Raw genomic sequence first — 6000 nt, forward strand, 5'->3', positions numbered from 1 at the left:
TGCAGACAGTACCCCTCAAATGTTTGACATCTAACCTTTGGACCAACATCAGGCATGCTACCTCAGTTACTGGCCCAGCCCCTGGAACCTGGACACCGTCTGTAGCATCCCCAGCCCAGTGGGCCCCTTCTCCCAGCCATGGTCTCTTCTGATCCATGGCTGCACACCTCTACTCTGCTTGAAGTCCCTTCCTCTATGCCATACCTGTAGGGCTAAAAGCCAGGTCCTCTGCCAGGCTCATGAAGTTCTTTAGCTCTGAGTACTGCCTGCTTCACTGCCTTTGCCTTTGACCTCACAGCTTGCTGTTCTTTCCCACAGCCTGGCAGCCTCAGGCCTCCACACCTCTAAGTGTACCATTCCTTCTCCCTGAATGCCCATCTCCATACCTTCTCCTGCTAGTTCCTTTTCTTCCACTGAGATTAGGTTCCCAGTTATCTCCTTCAGGAAGCCTTTCGTGTTTGTAGTATCCAACATCATGCTGCTGTAAGAAGACCTTTGGGCTTTCCTCTGCCATAGCACTCAAACTGAATGTAGGAGTTTAAAGCGTGTCTCTCCTAGTAGCCAGTGAGCTTCTTGTGGCAGGTGCTGTCCTGGCTCATTATTGTAGCCCAGGGCTTAGTGGAGAACCCTGAACAGCATAGAAACAGAGCCCAGTAGCTGTTAAGCTCATACTGACTACAGGATAATCCACCAAGCCTCTCTGGTCTGTTTCATCCTACCCCATGCACACAGTTTCCCTTTACCCACTTTGTGCCACTGCTGCTTCTACTACTCACCCAGACTTGCTCCCAAATTCATCTCTTGCATGAAATCATCCCATACCAGCCTCATTCTACCTATTATTGCTATGGAAACTGACTCCCATTCTTCATCCATCACAACCCCTGGGTTAGTTAGCAGTAGGGTCTGGCTTCATAGCTGGATAGAAGTCTGCAGTAGACACAAAGAATCTCTGAAAGATTCAAGGAAGGACCTCTATTCATAAAACTGTAATGAGATGCTGGATGGTGTGCCACCTCCACCCTAGGCACTGAGTTTGAGGTCCAAAGACCAGGGTTCAGATCCCCGTTCTACCATTTATTTGTGATTTGGATATGTCACTAACCAGAGACACAGTTTCCTCAAATGCAAAATGGGGATGATGACTGCTTCACATGTTGATAATGTTAACAGTGTACATGGACTGATTTGTGTGAAATATTGTGAAAACTGTGAAGTCAGACAAAGTACAGGGTATTTTAGTCTCCGTGCTAATGAACCACCTGTCCAGCCTTACTGTCCTCCCCCACCAGCAGTTTGTCTTTGAGTCAATTGAGAATCAAATGACATTTATGGATTCTCTTCCAGGAAAGATGCAAAGATATAACAGCTTAGTAGATAGTTGGAAAAGATTACTAAGGACCCTACCAGAAGGCTGGAAAGACCAAACAAGAGTACTAGAAAGCCCAAGGCCCACAACCTGTCCCAGATGCATGCCTTATTTATTCCCAGATGCCAAAGATGAACTACAAGGCAGAAAGGGACAGTCTTTAAGGAAAGCAATCTCAAGCTAAAAATGAGCTCTAGAACCTTTATCAGAACCTGAGGAAAGGGAAGAAGTTAAAGTTCTCTTTGAGAAGTAAAGACCTAACTTCTCTTCCACAAAATGTCTCATATAGAGAAAGAAAAGTAGATGACATATAAAAACCCAGGATTTCTTGCCCCACTCTGCCAAGGGCTTTTCTTGATCTTGAGCAAGTCATTTCACTTCTCTGGGCCTTGAGGTCTTCTTTGCATGGACGTTACATCTGCAAGGCCCTCCTTACCCCTGGGTACCCAAGACACAGGGACGAGTTTCTTCTCACTCTGCTCTGACCACAGCTCAGTTTGGGCTTTGTGCAGAAGAAAAGGCAGGCCTGAAATTGAGCAACTGAGCTCAGAGGTCCAGAAGTGAGCAGGCAGAAAGGAGACCCTCTCCAAAGAGTATAAAGGCAGGTTGTACAGAAATGTCAAGTTTGAAGAATTCTCAAAAATGGCATTTTGCCAGTCTGTACCTTCTATTCTCTCTGGGCATAGGATTTTTCCCCCTATCCTAACCATCCATCTCCTGCTTTTTCTTTCATGATCTGAAGTATAAAAAATATAACCTTCAAACAAAGGCAGTAGACCCCCAAAACTGAAATGAAATTGGAGATTAATGTTAAGGACCACATAAGTGAGTATGGGAACAGATAAAAAGCAGCCTCATACTAAAACATCTGCACAGACCTGTAAGACAGGTCTCAGGCAGGGCCTGAGTAAGACCTTGACCAAAGCCACAGCTTCTCACTGAGTCACAGTGCATGATGGGGGAGGGACCATGCAAAACACCTCAACAGCACCTCCTTGCTCAGGGGAACCTGTTGGTTGGCTTCAGGGTAAGTTCTCATCAGCTGCCTGCCCTCTTCAGAAGGACATACCTCTGGGCCCAGTGGGGAGATTCCAAACAGCCAGAAGTCCAGAGTAATGGGGACATAAAAGCCTTTCTTCACTGCATCCTTCCATACTTGCTCTAAGAGCATTATGGACCCTTTGCAGCCAACATGTGAAAATAAGCCCCAGGTTGAGTATTATGTGCCCCAAACAAGTAGAGTACCTAGTCTAAATAGGTGCATAGTAAGCATGTGATGGACTCTTATCTCTACAGCTGGAATACACTTTTGAAATCTAACACATGGCAGAGACCATACATTAATTTCTTCAGTGCACTCCTAGATACACAAACTTGTCCTAGCCAATGCATATCTGTGAATGAAGAGGCAATTAATTGATTTAATTGGCTACACCAAAAATCCCTCCAGGCTGTGTCTGAGAATCATCAAATACATGAACTCTCTGAAATTCATGAAGGCAATGTCTTTACTGTTTTCTGGGCTTCTTCATTTTGGGGAGGGGGGACAGGGACAATAGTTTGGGATGGTTTCTCAGAGATCTACATTTTGAATCAAATGGCTGTAAAACCAGCAACTGAAGAATAAACCTTGGCTTCAATAAGGAGTCCGTGAACACAACTATGTGAACATGGGTATGTATTATGTAAACACGTATATAGCATATGCATTTATTATATGCTGGCATGTACTGGGTATATCACAGCTGACATGCATTCACCAATAACCAATTATTGGAATGATAACACTTCAGTCCTTTAATTAGGAGCTGTTAGCAAATCAAGTGTTTTTGACAAAGAATAAATACCAGCATAATTCATCCCTGTCTCTGGTTCAGTGCTTCCTAAGGAGTCACGAACCCAGTACCCAAAAAAGTGGTCACTCAAAGCTATAGGCTTCAAAGGGAAATCACAGAGGAAGGAAAGTTGCCCTTCCCTGTGAGGAGCCTTAGGCAAGTTACATCATTTCTGTGCCTCAGTGTGCTCATCTGTAAAATGGGGTTGACAATCCCTTACCTCGCAGGATACTCTTAAGAAATGAAGTGACAAGGGGTCAGGGGTGGGAGGGGAGCTGATCTTTAAAGTCATATAAACATATTATTATTTCAGCAATCTGCTAATCACAGAAGACATTTTACCCAGAACGAGTTACAAAATTACTGCCTCTAAGCCTTGTTACCCAGTACGGACACTTGACACAATCAACCAGATGATCTCTGTGTTAAATTGAATCCTGTTTCTAACACTCAGAGGGAGTTTACTCAGGCCACGGGAGAGCGTCCTGGCCACCTTCTAGCGTCTGTTCAGAGCGTTCTGTTCCTCTGTAATTGGGCTGTCTTGAAATCCAGGCAATTTCCTCGCGGGGCCCTTGCCTGCTGGGAGCCGAGATTCCAGAGGTTTAGGGGCCAGCCTCAGCGCTGGGCAGGAGGAACCGGGTTGGGGCAGGCGGCGCCCCTCCCTGCTCTCTGGGCGGCTCCTTCCAGTGCTCCAGCTGGGCCAGGCAGCGCTCTTGCTGTGTCACTTTCACCCGGCGGAGGTTCCAGAGACACGGATCCCGCAGCTCCTTGGCTTCCTCCCTGTCGCTCTGGCCCCTACCCGGGGAGAAAATCCCCGGGCTGCCGGGACCAAGCGTCAGGTGGCGTGGACCGGCTGGGCTGCGGGTTGTGGCGGGCTGGGCCCAGGCTGAGGCGACGGAGGCAGACTCTAGGCCCTACAGTCTCAGATAGAGAATTGGGGGGCGGGGGCAGAGTTCCCAGATTCTCTCCCGGGCTGCAGAGCCCTCACAAGCCCAGCGCTCTGGTGCAAAGGTCAATTTGCTGGTGCTGGGGGCGTCCACACAAACGAGCCTGCGCGAGCTCTCTGCCCCGCCCCAGTCAGCCGGGTTTGGGGGCTTTGGGGACGCAGAGGAGGGAGGGGCCGCGCCGCTGACAAGGAATTCCCGTGCGGCTACCAAAGCACACACGACTCCAGGGTCTCACTTGGCCCCAGACTCATGATTCCTTCCCCAGGCAACCCGGGCGCGCCGACACCCACATGACAGCTGCCCAACTCAGACCATGAGGGTCTACTAGACCGATCCCGCGCGGTCTCTGGGCCCACGCGTGTCCCCACTATGCCGCGGTCTGCCCCGCCCCCACCCCACGCCTGAGCGGTGTGTGTACACACACAAACAGCTGGGCGGGGGAGGCGACGCCTCGCTCCTCTGAGCTAGGACACGCACAGCGCTGCCAGCCATCCTTCCCCTCTACATGCCGCGCCCCCTTTCTGCTCACACACACCCCCATCTCTAACCCTGAAAACTCCACAAAACCAAACAGAACCAACACCGCTCAGACAAGGGGCTTGGATTCCTGATCGTCTTTTAATGCCGTAGGAGAGAAAAACCCACCTCAGGCTTACGATCCTGGGGTGATCGTCTTTTAATGCCGTAGGAGAGAAAAACCCACCTCAGGCTTCCGATCCTGGGGTCTCCTCCACCGGAGGCATTAAGCACTGGCACGTGATCCTCGGGGGCTCCAGATCTCTGCCGCAGCACAGCTACGGTCCCCCCACCCGCTCTCCCCCACGACTGGCGCCTGAGACAGTCGCCCTGAAGAAGCCGAGCCGGAACCCACCCCGCAGCCACCAGGGTCACTCGCCACCAAGAGCTGGTTTTTAGAGCCTGTCAATTTAACCCTTGCTCCTCTGGGCATTTCTAGTCCCCAGGCCCGATCACGCCGCGGCGACAGGAGTAATCATTTAAAAAGCCAACAGAATCACAACCGTAGGGATCGGCCAAAACTGCCACCCAGCAGATCCAATTCAGTTTCCTCCTCCGCTCCCATCCCCCGCGGCCCCCTCCGGCTCACCGGAGACGGAGGGAGGGGTCGCAGCCTGTCTAGACGACGGATATCCCCGCGCCCGCGGGGACTGGCGCGCACACACACTCACACCCGGCCGCTGCCACAGACACAATCCGTCACCACGGCAGGGAGGGGCGGCGTGGAGGAACACTCTGGGGACCCTGCGGCCGGCAGCCCGGAGTGCTGCAGCCTGCGGCCCCGACCAGCCTACCTCGACGGAGTGCAGTCACAACAGCTGCAAGTTTGCCGGGTACCAGTCCAACTGCTAGCTGCAGCAAATGCGGGCTTCAAAACAAAAGGGAGCGGAATCGGGCTCGCTCGCTTCCTCCCCCCCGGGTCGGAACCCGGCACATGACAGCAGCTACACAGTGCGCGGCTCCAACGCGAGTCAGGCTCCAGCCTCGTCCCCCACGAGTCCCCCTCAGAGCGGGAGCTCCAGGGCCTCGGCTCCCCACCGGGAGGGGGAAATGGGGCAGGGAGAGGGAGGGGGCGAGGTCGTGAAGAGCAGCGGGGAGGAGGGGGCGTTAGATGGGTGAGGACGCGCGGCTTGCAGAGGCGCCGGGAGGGGGAAGGGGGCTAATTGTTTGGGGCGGTTTTCCCGGATTTATCTACAGGCACGCGCGCGTCACGCTCCTCCCCGGTCCCCGAATCGATCCGCAATCGGAGACCACTCAAAGAGGAGGAAAGACAAGGGATGCTCACCTCGGGGCTCCTCTGGCTGTCGCGCCAAGCTCGCGTCGGGGGTGGGGG

At 52.2% G+C, this 6000-nt stretch overlaps 1 protein-coding gene across 14 annotated transcripts in view; it reads right to left on the reverse strand.

The window, feature by feature from the left end:
- Ctif (cap binding complex dependent translation initiation factor) overlaps nucleotides 1-6000 on the reverse strand; it is a 296184-nt gene extending 290184 nt beyond the window's left edge. For 11 of the 14 annotated variants that reach the window (XR_004514784.1, XM_033757493.1, XM_033757492.1 and 8 more), the window contains exon 1: nucleotides 5953-6000. The gene's annotated coding sequence lies outside the window, so the exon portion shown is untranslated. Of the gene's footprint in view, nucleotides 1-4854; nucleotides 4941-5256; nucleotides 5276-5461; nucleotides 5704-5952 lie in introns of those variants that run through there. The other 3 variants (XM_033757484.1, XM_033757485.1, XM_033757486.1) reach the window with 3 other exon arrangements.

The sequence above is a fragment of the Fukomys damarensis genome, unplaced genomic scaffold (assembly GCF_012274545.1).
Source record: "Fukomys damarensis isolate Sample0158 unplaced genomic scaffold, DMR_v1.0_HiC HiC_scaffold_30, whole genome shotgun sequence".
In the NCBI taxonomy this organism is placed as follows: domain Eukaryota; kingdom Metazoa; phylum Chordata; class Mammalia; order Rodentia; family Bathyergidae; genus Fukomys; species Fukomys damarensis.